The following is an 18,030-nucleotide window of genomic DNA, read 5'->3' as shown; positions in this document are numbered from 1 at the left end:
AAAAATAGCATGCTATAGCCAGTTTTCGGACTGGTCATTCAAAAATAGCCAGCGTTTACGAAGTCAATAAAAAATAGTCACTATTTTGCTTTAACAGAGACCGGTCCATCATAATATACTGGAGTTCGGTGCACCTGTGTATGAACTCCAGCATATTATGCTGGATCGGTGTAGACACGTGATTTTTGACCCTCCCCGAGAATTTTCACATTTTTAGCATAAATATGTAATTTAGGTCTAATATACCTATTTTGACTATTTTTGCTTTATTTCATTGCAAAAAAGAAAAATTACAAAAATATATATATAAATATTTAGTTTATGTATTTCTCATAAACTTGAAAAATACAAAAAATAGTACCTTATTTTGTACTTTATATAATTTCGAAAATTACCAAAAAATATAGTTCTATTAATGTTTTGTAGTTATTTTAATTTTGAAAAAAATACAAAAAATATTACTTTATATTTTATCTTTATATAAAAACAAAAATTAAAAAAAAATAGTTTTATTAATATTTTGTAGCTATTTTAATCTCGAAAAAATATTAAAAAAGATATAGTTTTGTTTTAAATTTTAGTCTTATTTTTGGTAGTTATTTTGCTTACATAGGATTAGTCGAACAACGTCGTGTTCTTATTTTCTGGTCCGGGCAAAAGAATAATATTCGGGTTCAAACTACTCGATTTAGGCCTAATTTTCGGACCTAGCCCATAATAATCCGAGTCCACCGCATATGGGGGACACGCGTGGGGAACACGGACGGAACACCGTACACGGGTAACTCCACCGCGCATGGGGGACACAAACCTTGGACCCCTACACACGTGGGGTCCATTCCTTGGCAAAGGCTACATTATACACGGACAGAATTTTGTTTGAAGGGGGGACTTTGAAAATTTTGGAGGAAGCACTATTCATCATCTTACTTCAAAAGAAGGAAGGAAAACCCTACTGTGGAAAAAAAACGAGCACTGTGGATCTTCTTCAAAGAGAAGAACAAACAGAAAACCCTACTACTCCAAAACGGAAACCAGCCATAACCACCACCCAAACTCCATCGCAACCAGTCCGTCACCTTCCGACCAATCCGGACTCCCTCACGTTCACCACCCGTCACCGCCCGTCGACCACTGCCCAAACAACTCCTCGCATCCCCAGCGGTGAATCAAACCACCAGCTCCCCGCCATAACCATCGCCTTCGCCATCCTCACGCCTCCAGCGACCATTACCAAACACCACCACCCAGACACCACCACCCAAACACCACCACCAAACAGACCCTTCCACCTCCAGCAACCACCTGTCAAGCAGCAGCTATTGTTGTTGCATCGTCCAGCCTTATCGTCCCATCTCCACGTCCAAACGCAACCAACTCCCCATCGTCTTCCTCACTAGCCAAACCCACAGACGACCGCCCCAAGCCTCAGCTGCTATCAAGCAGCAGCTGCTGCTGCTTCCTCGTCGGAACCACTGCTGCGTCGTTACTATCCCTCGACCCTTTCTGCTCCATCCCCTCGTATTGGCCTGCTGCGTCGAAAAACAATCAACAACAGCCCACATCTCTGGGCGTTGACAGTTTTGGGTCCGAGCTTTCCATCGAGGTCGTCTTTGGTTCGTCGAGGTCCGGTACGTCGAGGTGTTTGTCCGAGGTTTCGTCATTGTTTCTCGTTGAGTGAGGTCAGGTTCGAGTTCCGTCGGGGGCACTGTTTGTCGTTCTAGGATTGTCGAGGTTCGAAGGTTAGTGTTCTTCGTCCTTTGTTTCATTTCGTTTGTTTCGCATATTATGGTTCAAGGTGAATGTCAACAATGCAATTTTTTGTCGTTTTGTTAAAAAATGTTTATCTTATGGTTAGTTACTGCATATGCTTAAAGTAAATGTGAGAACATATCGTGAGCTTAAGTTTTTACGAGAATGTCTACTTCTATACATATATTTGTGTTTATTAAGGGAACAATTTGACATCCAGTGAATTGTTGCGAACATATGTACTCGCGTATATTATGTACTCTCACTGTAATAGGTATGTGAACACCCGAATGAAAAATCATGACTACTAGCGTTTAAGCCTTATTTCTCATTCTTTAGTAATAGAAGTTGGGTTTAATAACAATAACAATACGTTAGCAAAGTTGGGACTAATAGGAGCCTTACTAAAATTCTTAGAATTCGGGACATGCCATTTTAGCGAATTTTATGGCCTTCCCAAAATAACAATACGCTAGTTGCTTTAGGCGCGCATTTAATAATTTTATCTCCTTAAACTCGGGTGCACATTTATGTGACCCAAATCCAAATCTCAACGGAATCGAAATGTGTCTCTAATCGCGGGTACATTGATTGTGGCGTGGTCTGAGATGCATTTCCATGACGTTGCAAATTCCTTTTTTAATAATGAATGAGACGAGACTCGACAAAAAAAAAGTGCACAAGCTACGGGGCCCTCTAAATGTATATATTAAAATACTTAGAATTCGAGGACAGGTTGTTTAGCGAATTTTACGGCCTTCCCCAAAATAACAAGACGCTAGTTGCTTTAGGCGCGCCTTTAATAATTTATTTTCCTTAACTCGGGTGTACATTTATGTGACCCAAATCCAAATTTCAACAGAGTTGAAATGTAGCTCTAACCACGGGTACATTGATTGTGACGTGATTCGAGGTATGTTTTCCACTATGTTGCAATTCTTGATAAAAATAACGGTAAATGATAAAAGCGGTAAAAAGATAAAATCGGCACATAAGTTCACATTTGTGTAAAATCAGATAACCAAGCCGAATATAACAGTTGAGCGACCGTGCTAGATCCACGGAACCCGGGAATGCCTAACACCTTCTCCCGAGTTAACAGAATTCCTTATCCGGATTTCTGGTACGCAGACTGTAGTATGGAGTCATTTTTTCCTCGATTCGGGATTAAAATTGGTGACTTGGGACACCCTAAATCTCCCAAGTGGCGACTTGTAATGTTGAGTTTTCTATTTTTGAAAAATGATAAAAAGAGTCACAAATAAGTCAGGGTGATGCTGTTTTTGACAAAAATAGCCGAATGTTCCCGAAAGGGACGCCGGAAGGCTGACTTCGCATAAAACAACCGACTTTTGGGTCATGTTTAGGATTTTGGTCCACTTGACCCACATAGCCTTAAAATCTTCGTCCCCGAGGCGCTGAAGAGCCGTGTTTGCAACACCACGTTTTCATTGTAATTTGAAAAAAAAACAAAGAGTCAGCGGTTAGGTGAATACCGTTTGAATTTTTAGTCGAAAATAAGTCGAGCCAGCTTTGGCCGCGTCTTAAATTGTTCTTGCCGAAATAGCCTTAGAGTATCTTTCAGTTGTCGAAAGGCTATTTTCGTAAAAGAACGGACAAGTTTGTAAAGTGTCATAAAATAATCCTCCCCGGCCCCAAAATTCATGTGAAATTTGGAAGGGGCCACATTTGCAAAAATAACCGTTTGGTTGCATTTGTCGAACAGAGAAAGGGAGTTAGCCTTTTGTTTTTGAGTTTATAAATCACTTGATTAGAATATGTGCAAAGAGTCATAATCTACAGCAAGCTTTCCATACCATTTTTCAAATGGTGTCTTGCCATCAATAACAGCAGATGTTAAGCGATTAATGAGGTGGAATGCATATGTAAGTGCCTCAGCTCAAAATTCTTTGTCCAAGCCAGCATTGGACAACATACACCGTACCTTCTCCAGCAAGGTCCGATTCATACGTTCTGCCACTCCATTCTATTGCGGTGTATGTCTGACAGTGAAGTGTCGGATGATGCCATCATTTTCACAGACCTTATTGAAATGATCATTTTTGTATTCACCTCCATTGTCCGTGCGAATACACTTGATCCTCCTGCCTGTTTGATTCTCCACCATTGTCTTCCATTTGAGAAAAATTCCCAACACTTCATCTTTGCTCTTCATTGTATACACCCATACTCTTCGAGAAAAATCATCAACAAAGGTTACAAAATAGTGCTTCCCACCCAATGAAGGTGTTTTAGAAGGACCCCAAACATCAGAGTGTACATAATCCAAAATACCTTTAGTATTATGGATCGCTGTACCAAATTTAACCCTTGTCTGTTTCCCTTTGACACAATGCTTGCAAAACTCCAAGTTGCAAGCCTTTCCTCCTTTTAACAATCCTTGATCTGATAGAGTTTTCAAGGATTTTCCTCCAGTATGTCCCAAGCGCATGTGCCATAGCCTGGTTGTTTCTGCCTCTTTTTCGTCACTGGATGTCACTGTCGTTGTCCCAATAACTGTACTACCGTGATAACGGTACATGTTATTGTTCTTCCGATTGGCCTTCATTACCACTAGTGCACCAGAGCATACTCTCATCACTCTATTTTCTGCAATGATTTTTAACCCTTTTGATTCTAGGGCTCCCACAAAGATGAGATTTTTCTTCAAACCCGGTACATATCAAACATCTGTTAATGTTCTGATCATTCCATCATGGTTCCTTAATCGTATTAAACTAATGACATATGAGGTAAGAGGGTTGTTATCCGCTGTGTGGACAACTCCATATTCTCCTTCTTGAAAATCCACGAACCAGTCCCTGTTGGGACACATATGATAGCTACAAGCCGAGTCCATCAACCATATATCTGATAATGTTGATGGCTCTATTGTAATTAATGAGAAGTCTGAATCATCACCATCAGCTACATTTGAATCCATAATGGCCTTTCCATTGTTATGTTTGGCCTTATTCTTCAACTTCGGACAATCTTTCTACCAGTACCCCTTTTCTTGACAAAAGGCACATTCATCTTTGCTGGGTCTAGATCTTGACTTGGATCTTCCTTTCTTTTTCCTTGTTTGATTTTGAAGACGACCCCTCACAACCAGTGCTTCTCCTTCTCCACCCTTATGTTTTTCTCTTTTCTTTGTTCATAGCGGTACAAAGCCGAACAAACTTCTCTGAGAGAAATTTTGTCATTTCCATAGAGTAGAGTAGTTTCAAGGTGCTCGTACTCATCAGAAAGTGACCCCAACAACATTAAGGCCAGTCACCATCATCAAAAGTTGCATCCATATTTTGCAAATCTGTGACCAACTTATTGAAACTAGTGATATGTTCATTCATCGTGGTACCAGGAACATAGGTGAAGCGAAATAGTCTCTTCTTCACGTACAATTTATTTTGACTATTATTCTTCAAAAATTTATCCTCCAGTGCTTTCCATAATTTACTTGCAGAAGTTTCCTTTGTGTATGGATATTTCTGCTCTCTAGCAAGGTAGGATCGAATGGTACCGCAAGCAATACGGTTGATAATTCTCCAATCTTCTTCTCCAATAACATCTGGTTTCTTTTCTTCAATGGCCAGATCTAGCCCTTGTTGAAAAAGGACATCTAGAACCTCGCCTTGCCACATCCCAAAATGTCCCGACCCGTCAAAAATTTCTACCGCAAATTTCGCATTTGATACAATTCTTGTCATAAGCGAAGATGCCAATGATGACGTATTGTTGACACTTGATGTAGATTCTTCTTGATTATTGTCTCCCATCTTTGACACAAATATTATTTAATAGCTGACGACATAAATTAAGATTATTTCCTTTCTGGTGTGGAAGATCAGACTAAGCTGTAACCACAGAGCATACTCAGACAGAACATTGACTCAGTTACCAAGATAAATCTTTTCTGATATGGAAGATCAGAATATGCTGCAACCACAGAGCATACTTAGACAATACCTTAGCTCTGATACCAATTGTTGCGGAAGCCAAATGTATATAGTGAATGAGTCACAACTACTATACCAAAAATTATGATAGCCACCAAATAATAAATAAGACAATAAAGCAACAATAAAATAAACACCAAAATTTACGAGGTTCGGCCAATTTTGCATACTTCCTCGGACACAACCAATATTTTATTCCACTCCAAAAATACAAGTGAAATAATACTAAAAAGAGAATAAAAAATGCCTTAAGAAGATAAGAAGGCAAATGAGAGATGTGTTTAAATCCTAAACATTAGGCCTCCTTTTATAGGGAGAAATTCTTCCCAAATTAAGTCTTCCACCGATGTGGGAGTTTGCCATTTTCAACAATAACATCAACTCTACCAATCCAGTAGAGAAATCTTGAAGAGCAAAAATATAATATTCGAGTAGACTTCGATGAACAATCTAATCCGATAGAAAAACTCCTAAAAAGATGTGTGCAGATCCAAAAGCTATTTTTTAAGTACCACCAATTTTGGGGACATTCAGCTAAGACCAGCCCCTTGCGGCGCATTCCTCTCAATCTCTACCGCTAAAACAATATTGGGCCGGCCCAATAAAGTGGAAGGTGGACAACAGACTTAAGTTTTGTTCGGGCCTGGGCCCCAATATATTTTAACTTCCACTTCTTCGGCTGAGAGACTCCGGCGAAATCAATTTGTAAGTTTTCCGCTTCCCCCCCTCCCCCTCTCATGAAATGAAAATATCAAGATTTTACGGGCAGTGCATAAATCTTAGCTTTTTGTTTGGTTTACCAATGGTTCTTTATCGCGAAATATGAATTTATGATTTGGGTAAATTTTTCATTTGCTCTCGTTTTACTGTATATTCTTATTACCAGTTTCATTTATAATTTGGTAATATTTTTTTTGAACTAATGTTTAACTTCGAATCAGTCTAATCATAATGCTGGTTGTTAACCGAAAGTAGAATTTTGCAGTTTTTAGGCGGCGCAAAAGATCCAAAGTGGGAAATATAGTTGGGAGCAAAACAGAATGGCTTCTCTGTTCAAGGTAATATGAATGGCTCAGTGCTCTTTGGCTTTTCACTTGTGCTATATGTCACACCTCCTTTTTCCGCACCCGAGGGGCGCAAGGGGAGTTTTTTCCAATTAAAGGACAATCGAAACGGGATTGGTTTAATTATTTCAGAGTTGCCACTTGGGAGATTTAGGGTGTCCCAAGTCACCAATTTTAATCCCGAATCGAGGAAAATAATGACTCTATATTATAGTCTGCGTACCAGAAATCCGGATAAGGAATTCTGTTAACCCGGGAGAAGGTGTTAGGCATTCCCGAGTTCCGTGGTTCTAGCACGGTCGCTCAATTGTTATATTCGGCTTAATTATCTGATTTTATACAAGTATGAACTTATGTGCAAATTTTAACTTTTAACCGCTTTTATTATTATTGTTTTTACAAGAATGTGAACATCGCTTAAAATATATCTTTGGACTGTGTCACATGAAATGCACCCACAATCCGAAACATATTTTATTTGATGTTTTAGGATTTGGATTTGGGTCGCATGAAATGCACACCCGAGTTTAAGAAAATTAAATTATTAAAGACGCGCCTAAAGCAACTAGCGCATTATTATTTTTGCGGAGGCCGTGAAATTCGCTAAACAACCCTCCTGAATTCTAAGTAATTTTAAACAGGTATTTACTGAGGGCCCCGCAATTTGTATCTTTATTCGGCGAGGCTCATCTCATTCTTGTTCTTTAAAGAATTTGCAACGTCAGGGAAATGCATCTCAGGCCACGCCACAATCAAGGCGCCCGTGACTAGAGACATATTTCGACTCTGTTGAGATTTTGATTTGGGTCACATAAATGTGCACCCGAGTTTAGGGAGATAACATTATTAAAGGCGCGCCTAAAGCAACTAGCGCATTATTATTTTGGGGTAGGGCCGTGAAATTTGCTAAACGACCCATCCCGGAATCTAAGTATTTAATACATATTTTTTGTGAGGGCCCCGCAATTTGTATTTTTATTTGGCGAGGCTCATCTCGTTCTTTATTTTTTAATGAATTTGCAACATCATGGACATGCATCTCGAACCACGTCACAATCAATGTACCCGTGATTAGAAACACATTTCGACTCCATTGAGAATTGGATTTGGGTCACATAAATGCGCACCCGAGTTTAAGAAGGTAAGGTTTATTAAAGCGCGTCCTAAAGAGTCTAACGTATTTTTATTTTAGGAAGGTTGTGAGATTTGCTAAACAACCCGTCCTGGAACCTAAATGCTTCGATAATATACATTTAAACAAGGGCCCCGCATCTGCACGTTTTGTTTATTTTCATCGAGGCTCATCTTGTTCTTATTTTAAAAGGATATCCTATAGCAACTACGTTTCTTATCGCGTTTGTCCTTATCAATTGAAAACAGTAGATAGTCCTAATTAATTACATGCTTGTAAGTTGTTTGCAACAACACTCAGAAATGCCTAAAATCAGAAACGAGGCTGTCTGAACAAATAATCACGGGCCCGAATCCAGCCCAAGCGTGATTGGCCAGACCTGGGCCACTGCTTGTTCGGAGCAGGCCGGCTTGGCCTGTTTTGGCCTGAACTCGACCTTTGTGAGGTTGAGGCCCTGAATTTGTTCCTGATCTTAAAACATGGTTTTAAGAGTTATATATAGCAATTTATTGGAAAGGAAAGAACTTATTTAGTGTACGAATTTCATGCTTGGCATACATTACAGGCTTATAATACACCTTTGAACTAAATATGAGATACAAACTATTGCCTTGGGCATACTCTCATCACCAACCTATATGCACATTCTAGCATTCAACTACCCTTCATTTGACAGTTGTTAGGCCTGAAGGCTATCTCCAGCATCCAAAACAAGCATAAAATTTTCTACACTACATGATATTTAAAGTAGCAAACTATGTATATAAACAAAATTCTTCAGGTCTTTCATTTACATTCATGCTCAAATTTCCAGCTACATCTGACAGTGTATTGGGTGTGTACCTGGTATAGAAAGGAAAGGAAGAAAGGGAATAATCAATCGAGTAGTGTGCCACAAACAACAGCAGCAACAAACACACAGCAACAACCAACAACCACAAGTGCTTTCTAACTGTCCACAGACAACCAGCAGTATTTCCCAGAACAAAAGAACCAACAGATAGTTGTGTACCAAACGAGCAAATCCCAGGAAAGAGTGATGAAATACACAGCAATAATAGAGTATTCAATGCAGCAACACTACCAATTCAACAACCAGAAGCAGCTCAGTCAGTGCTAAAGAAACTGAACTTGGCCAAGACAGCTTGACCAATATGAACTCTTATATAGCTCTCAGACAGTGTTTTGTTACAATGTTTTACTGAAATTCTCTTCTGTTTTCAATCTTTTCTTTAAACTCACAAAACCTTTCTCAAGACTAAAAATTCCAGCCTCCAGACTCCCAAAAAAAAATCCCCTTTTATGTTCTGAAACAGCTTCTTTATAGGCTAATCGACCTAGTGCAGCTAAGCTGCCTCCCCTGCCAATTGGCAGACTGCCCATACCCTTTAAGCCCATGCCTAACATCTTTTTCTGCCAGCCATTTGCTCCCCATGCCTGGTTTATTCTTTAATCCAGGATTATGGGCTTATTTTAGTATTCCTTTTAAACCCATGCCTTCATGTTTTGTTCCCCATTGTCACTAGGTTAATCATATTTTAATTACCACTTGACATATTCTGAAATTATCCCTAATCAGACCCTGCCTTATGCCAAGATTACCCTTAACCTTGCATATTACTGTATTACCCTAACTCTTAATAGTTAGTATATAAGCCTTTCTGATTTCAGCCAATACCTGAATACTAGCTAATTAAACTCAAACTGCTTTCAGGCTGGTTTGTTAGATCCCTAAAGCTAATTGCCAACTCTCTGCCTGAGTTCAGGCAATGATTCAAAATTTTAAGCAAACAGGGGTGCCAATCAAATGGTATGAGTTGGCCACATTGGGAGCCAAGCCTGGCCAACTCACAGCCAATTGATCCAATATGCAGTCAAGGGTGTAAACTATAATCGACGTGCTACTATATCAGGCTTACAAACAACATCATAAAATAAAGAAACAGGCACAGTAATTGTACTGAAATGTAGACTCCTGATTTTCAATCTTTCAAGTGAATTCAGTTGACGACACTTATTTAGATGACTATACAAACTATAATATAAGGAAAACAACCAATAAAACCAACAAACAAACTCATCATTAACTTAAAATGGACACAAACATGGACAGATGAGTCACAAAACAAAACAGACCAGAACATGAAGACAGATAGATTTTAGGAGGACAAAAGAAAAAGGAAAAGTACCTCAGGGGAATGAAACTAAGATCGACACAAGCTCAAACTTGGACCAAGTTATTTGGGGTCTAATGGAATTTAACCGAAGTGTTCTCAAGCGAGAACACTTTGGTAAAAGTCTGCTAGACCCTGATCCTGCCACTGATTCGAACAAAACCCATAGATCTGAATCCTAGGGCTCTTGAGGTTCGATTTGGGAACCGTTCAATTCCAGTCAGATTCGAACGGAACCAAAGCCACTCAGGGGGTGAGGGGGGTCAGGAGGGGCTGTGGTGTGAGTTTGGGGTCAATCGGTGTAGATCTAGTTTTTGCTCGAATCTTCGTTTGAAGATTCGAGAAGCTACGGGTTGATTCGAGGTAAGCGGTTAACGGATTTGTGTTCAGGGTGGCTGGGTGCATCGGGGATGTTATTTTGGTGGTCATCGGAACTGTAGTTACCGGGTTCATGGGGAAAAAACCTAGGCTGCTAGGGGTTTGAGAGGATAGGGGTCTTGGGGAAGATGGTAAACAGTGGCTGAAGGGGGGGTGTGGCTCGGGGCGTGGGGTAAGGGGTCAGGTTTATATACGGGAAGGGTGACTCAATCCTGGCCGTTGGATTGATCACAATTGATGGTCAGGATTGGGGAGGCTTATCAATACGGTGCCGTTTTGGTTAAGTAGAGGGTCAGTAAAAATGGGAGTGGGTCGGGTCATGAGGGCTAATAAGGGCCATCGGATCACGGGAAATGAACGGCTCAGATTAATCATCCCTGAAACGACGTAGTTTTGGTGTTGAACTACGTCGTTTTGATGGCCTGGGGAATGGGTTGCTTGGGCTGCTGATTTGGGCTGCTTTTGGGCTTAGAATATTCAAAACAAACAGGCCCAAGTCCGGTTAATCTTGCACTCTTTTCTTTTTGTTCCTTTTCCTAATTTTAAAATTAAATAAATAGAAATAATAAAAAAATGACATTAAAACAATCATTAATTTAAACCTTTAATACAGTTATCACTCACGTATTGAAATATTCAAGTAGGTTTAAATCACCACCTAGATGTATTTCATATTTTTGTGGATTTTCTTTTAACGACCGAATTATGATTTTAATTACCCTGACATACATGCTTTGTATTTTGATCGGTAAGATTAGATGCAAAATGGACAGACCCGCAAATGATTAACAACACATGTCACAGAAAACTCGAAACATTGTATAGCGAAGTCATTTGTCACTATTTTTATTTTCTTTTGGAGCGATTGCTCGTAAAGCAAAAATCACGTGCTTACACTATATACATGTGATGAAGACACGAAGGGTTTTCGTGCAAAGATAAAGCAAGCGATTTTTGCCTGTCCGAATACTCCGTGTGAAGCATTTTTTGAAAAAGATTTGACCGAACCTTTGCTTCAGAGGTTTCCTACATATCCTGGGCTGAACAGGAATCAGGTCAATGTAGTTCGGGAAATTTTGGTAGCTGGGACTACCGTGTGACTGTAGTGTTTGCTGTTGTTGTGCGCTGTTGCATGCTGCTGTAGGATGCTACTGCTCACTGATCTCCTTGTTACATTGTTCTTGAAAGGAAAAACAAGAAGCTAAGCTAGAGTGTGAGATCTCATCTATCTTCAACTTGTTCTTGTTGCCTTGCTTTCTTGTCGGCTAATGCTTTCCTCTGATGCTTTTATTCTGCGAGCTTGGGAGATGATGCTGGTCCTTCGCCTTTTCTGAATGCCAGTTTTCATCACTTTGCTTGATCTGCTGGGAACATGGACCTCTTCTTTAATTCTTCCAATGGTTTCTTCAGTGGTATCACAGTTTGTTATGTTGGGCGTGCTATGACGTTCCCAAATTGCTTCTTTTGAGATGCGTTCCTTCTTCCTTTTGAATCGCGCCCTTGCCTTTGCAACCTTCTGCTTCTTGGTGCTGGGGGATTTTATTGTTTCCTGCTTGGGGGATCTCTGTTGTAACTGTCCGTCTTCAGGTGGGGTTACTGATTCCAAAATCTAGAGCTAAAAAGAATTCCCGCATTATACTGGTGGGCGACCTAGAACTTAAAAGTATTCCCGCATTATACTGGTGGGCGACCTAGAACTTAAATGTATTCCCGCATTATACTGGTGGGTGACCTAGAACTTAAATGTATTCCCGCATTATACTGGTGGGCGACCTAGAACTTAAATGTATTCCCGCATTATACTGGTGGGCGACCTAGAACTTAAATGTATTCCCGCATTATACTGGTGGGTGACCTAGAACTTAAATGTATTCCCGCATTATACTGGTGGGCGACCTAGAACTTAAATGTATTCCCGCATTATACTGGTGGGCGACCTAGAACTTAAATGTATTCCCGCATTATACTGGTGGGCGACCTAGAACTTAAATGTATTCCCGCATTATACTGGTGGGCGACCTAGAACTTAAATGTATTCCCGCATTATACTGGTGGGCGACCTAGAACTTAAAAGTATTCCCGCATTATACTGGTGGGCGACCTAGAACTTAAATGTATTCCCGCATTATACTGGTGGGCGACCTAGAACTTAAATGTGTTCCCGCATTATACTGGTGGGCGACCTAGAACTTAAATGTGTTCCCGCATTATACTGGTGGGCGACCTAGAACTTAAATGTGTTCCCGCATTATACTGGTGGGCGACCTAGAACTTAAATGTATTCCCGCATTATACTGGTGGGCGACCTAGAACTTAAATGTATTCCCGCATTATACTGGTGGGCGACCTAGAACTTAAATGTATTCCCGCATTATACTGGTGGGCGACCTAGAACTTAAATGTATTCCCGCATTATACTGGTGGGCGACCTAGAACTTAAATGTATTCCCGCATTATACTGGTGGGCGACCTAGAACTTAAATGTATTCCCGCATTATACTGGTGGGCGACCTAGAACTTAAATGTATTCCCGCATTATGCTGGTGGGCGACCTAGAACTTAAATGTATTCCCGCATTATGCTGGTGGGCGACCTAGAACTTAAATGTATTCCCGCATTATGCTGGTGGGCGACCTAGAACTTAAAAGTATTCCCGCATTATGCTGGTGGGCGACCTAGAACTTAAATGTATTCCCGCATTATACTGGTGGGCGACCTAGAACTTAAATGTATTCCCGCATTATACTGGTGGGCGACTTAGAACTTAAATGTATTCCCGCATTATACTGGTGGGCGACCTAGAACTTAAATGTATTCCCGCATTATACTGGGGGGCGACCTAGAACTTAAATGTATTCCCGCATTATACTGGTGGGCGACCTAGAACTTAAATGTATTCCCGCATTATACTGGTGGGCGACCTAGAACTTAAATGTATTCCCGCATTATACTGGTGGGCGACCTAGAACTTAAATGTATTCCCGCATTATACTGGTGGGTGACCTAGAACTTAAATGTATTCCCGCATTATACTGGTGGGTGACCTAGAACTTAAATGTATTCCCGCATTATACTGGTGGGCGACCTAGAACTTAAAAGTATTCCCGCATTATACTGGTGGGCGACCTAGAACTTAAATGTATTCCCGCATTATACTGGTGGGAGACCTAGAACTTAAATGTATTCCCGCATTATACTGGTGGGCGACCTAGAACTTAAATGTATTCCCGCATTATACTGGTGGGCGACCTAGAACTTAAAAGTATTCCCGCATTATACTGGTGGGTGACCTAGAACTTAAATGTATTCCCGCATTATACTGGTGGGCGACCTAGAACTTAAATGTATTAAAATTGCTTCCACGTTCTTCCGAGAAAATTTTCGACAATCGGCAGAAAATTTTCTGCCCCGGTTTTTGGTGACTTCCCTAGCGTTGCATCTTGCTGCCATCATCAATCCTTTGTTTTCCTGCAGCAGACAAAGGGATTTAATTAGTTTTCATCGTGGTAGTAGAGGGTGCCTTTCTGGCGGATGATTTTTCTTTCTTCTCTTTTCTTGCTCTATGTCCCGTAATTGATTAGTGGGCAGAGTTGCCTGCTGGGGGTCGCTAGCCTGCTGGGGATTGGCTTTCGATTAATCCCCTTTTCTGCTTTCTCTTTAAGCACATGCTGTGGGAGTCTGCTCTTAACTCCTGAAACCACTCCCTTTATGAGCTTACTTCCTCCAAATTTGCCGGGCATGATCACTGCATTGCCTGGGATCGGCCTTTAGGACTGTTTGTATTATCCTGCATTGGATGAATTCCCCTCCAGTTTCTGGTAGTAAGCTTTGAAAAATCCTTTCAAGACACATTTTAGGAAAAGAAGCAAAAGGTAGAAGAAGGAGAAGATCTTTCTGAACCAATATTTTGGTGGGAGAAGAAACTCAAAAGAACTTATCTGGAGGATATGACTGGTCCCCGTGATCATGACGTGCGCCATAGATTCCCGACCCAGTCTATTTGTATCAATCGATTTGCCCGATGGTCTGACTTGCTGGGATGATAAACGATTGTCCGTTTCTTTGCAAATGTGGTCGCTTTTTGTTGATCTGTCTTGTCGCCTCATAGTGCCCTTCGAGGGGTTTTCACTAATGAGACTCTCTCTTTTCTCTCATCTCCCGGCGCCTTATGGTGCCTGTGAAGGTTTTCACCAATAAGACTCTCTCATTTCATATCCCTCATCTTACATCGCCTCTCGGCGCCTGTGAAGGTTTTCACCGATAAGACTCTCTCATTTTATTTCTTTCTAGGAATCGGGGCGTTGTAGATACGACCCTCTCTTCTGGAGATTCCTTTGACTATCAATTCATTCCTCGTCTTACGATCTTCTTCTTTGCTGGGGATCGGTGTATTATTCTCGGCCTCATTTGCCTGACTCGACATCTCTTGAACATTGATCGGGAGGTCTTTTGGACGTTGATGTTGGTTTTGGTGTGGAGTTAAAGAAAGGCTATAAAAATGAAAATAATTTGATGGGTGATGTGTTACAACTTTTGGAATCAACCCCTTGTTGGAACTTAAAACATAACCTCTGCCCTAGTTTTCTTGCTTGGGGAATTTATTTTTTACACTTACGCTGTGCTATGTGCGTTACACACACTGTGCCTATTACGCACACTATGTACATTATGCATCCTATATTCACTATGATGCATACTATGACCGAGCCGTGAGGCGCCTACGTATCCTCTTCGAGGAATCAGGTCAAATGTAGTTCCCACGGTTTTGTATTTCTTATGATTTTATCTTCTTCTTTTTTTTCTTTTCCTTCTTTTCATTTTCTTTCTCTTTTTTTTTCATGTCTTTTCCATTAGTGATTCCAAAAGAGGGGTATGAAAGAATTACTTAGGCTCGAAGGGGGAAGCAAAGGTTAAAAGTGTTTGGATAGAAGAAAGAATTGCCTCCGTCATCTCATTATTCAACAAATGCCAAATACAAACAAATAAACCAAAAATTGCCATAATTAAAATATTACGCATAATATCTCTTGACTGCATCTGAATTGATAGCCATGTCGACACATCTACCCTCGACATCTGTCAAACACAGAGCGCCGTTGGACAATACTCTGGTCACGATATAAGGCCCTTACCAATTTGGGGCGAATTTGCCTTTTGCCTCGACCTGATGTGGGAGGATCTTCTTTAATACCTGCTGCCCTACCTCAAACTTCCTGGGGTGCACCTTCTTATTATATGCTCTTGCCATTCTCTTCTGATACAGTTGACCATGGCACACTGCTGCCAATCTTTTCTCATCTATCAGGCTCAACTGTTCCAATCAAGCTTTTACCCATTCATAATCATCAATCCCGGCTTCAGCGACAATTCGGAGGGACGGAATTTCGACCTTCGCTGGTATCACGGCCTCAGTTCCGTACACCAACAAATAAGGAGTTGTGCCTATGGAAGTTCAAACCGTAGTGCGGTAGCCCAACAAAGCAAAGGGTAATCTCTCGTGCCATTGTCTGGACCCTTCCACCATTTTCCGCAGTATCTTCTTGATATTCTTATTGGCTGCTTCGACTGCTCCATTCGCCTTGGGACGATATGGGGTGGAATTGCGGTGTGTAATCTTGAATTGTTGGCATACCTCTCTCATCAGGCTGCTATTAAGATTCGCACCGTTATCCGTAATGATCACTTTTGGGATCCCAAATCTGCAGATGATATGGGAGTGAACAAAGTCCACCACCGCCTTCTTGGTTACCGATTTGAAGGTTTTAGCCTCAACCCATTTGGTGAAGTAATCAATGGTCACTAGGATGAACCTATGACCGTTGGACGCTGCTGGCTCGATGGGCCCAATGACATCCATGCCCCATGCTACAAACGGCCAAGGTGCTGACATCGTATGTAACTCTGTTGGTGGAGAATGAATCAAATCCCCATGTATCTGGCATTGATGGCATTTCCTCACAAAAGTGATGCAATCGTGTTCCATGGTGAGCCAATAACACCCTGTTCGAAGGATCTTTCTTGCCAATACATATCCGCTCATGTGCGGTCCGCAAACTCCCGCATCTACCTCTGCCATAACCGTCGTTGCTTGACTGGCATCTATGCATCTCAACAATGCCAAATCCGGGGCTCTTTTGTACAATACTCCTCCACTGAGGAAGAAACCATTCGACAAACGCCGAAGGGCTCTTTTTTGGTCTCCGGAGGCATGTTCTGGATATATCCCCATTCTGAGGTATTCCTTGATATCATGAAACCAGGGTTTGCCATCTGCTTTTTCTTCTATGGCATTGCAGTAGGCGTGCTGATCACGGACCTGGATGTGTAGAGGATCAACATATATTTTGTCAGGATGGTGCAGCATTGATGCTAAGGTGGCCAAAGCATCCGCAACCTCGTTGTGAACTCTAGGGATGTGTTTGAACTTCACCGATCGAAATTGCTTGCTCAGATCATGCAAGCATTGTCGGTATGGTACGAGTTTTAGATCTCGTGTTTCCCATTCTCCCTGAATTTGATGTATCAAGAGGTCCGAGTCTCCCAAGACCAAGACGTCTTGGACATCCATGTCGGCAGCCAGGCGCAGACCCAGAATGCAAGCCTCATACTCGGCCATATTGTTGGTGCAATAGAAGCGTAGTTGAGCCGTAACAGGATAATGCCGTCCTGTTTCAGAAATGAGTACTGCTCCTATTCCAACCCCTTTTGCGTTTGCAGCTCCATCGAAGAAAAGCTTCCAACCTGGTTCCTCAGGTAATTCCAAATCATTCGTGTGCATTACCTCTTCGTCAGGAAAATACGTTCTTAAGGGCTCGTATTTTTCATCAATGGGATTCTCTGCCAAATGATCTGCCAGTGCCTGGGCTTTCATGGCCGTCCTCGTTACGTAGATGATATCAAATTCTGTGAGCAGAATTTGCCATTTTGCCAACCTTCCCGTGGGCATAGGTTTCTAAAAGATATACTTCAGTGGGTCCAAGCGGGATATGAGATAAGTAGTATATGAAGACAGGTAGTGCTTCAACTTCTAAGCTACCCAAGTTAAGGTGCAGCATGTTTTCTCGAGTTGAGTGTACTTGACCTCATGCACTGTGAATTTCTTGCTAAGATAGTAGATGGCTTGCTCTTTCCTTCATGTGTCATCATGTTGCCCCAGTACACAACCAAATGAATTTTCCAAGACCCTTAGGTAAAGAATTAAAGGCTTCCCGGGCTTAGGCGGGACCAATACGGGTGGATTAGACAGATACCCTTTGATTTTATCAAAAGCCTCCTGACATTCTGCCGTCCAACTTACCGCAGCATCCTTTTTCAACAGCCGAAATATGGGCTCACAGATTGCTGTGAGTTGAGCGATGAACCTGCTGATGTAATTGAGTCTACCCAGCAAACTCATTACCTCTGTTTTGTTCCTTGGCGGTGGCAAATCTCGGATGGATTCAATTTTGGATGGGTCTAACTCAATCCCCCGTCGACTGACGATGAATCCCAGCAACTTTCCTGATGGAACCTCGAATGCGCATTTGGCCGGGTTAAGCTTCATATCATACCTGCGGAGTCTTTGGAAAAAT

The sequence above is a fragment of the Nicotiana tabacum genome, chromosome 6 (genome assembly GCF_000715075.1).
Source record: "Nicotiana tabacum cultivar K326 chromosome 6, ASM71507v2, whole genome shotgun sequence".
NCBI lineage: Eukaryota > Viridiplantae > Streptophyta > Magnoliopsida > Solanales > Solanaceae > Nicotiana > Nicotiana tabacum.
Note: the sequence above shows the minus strand (reverse complement) of the source record.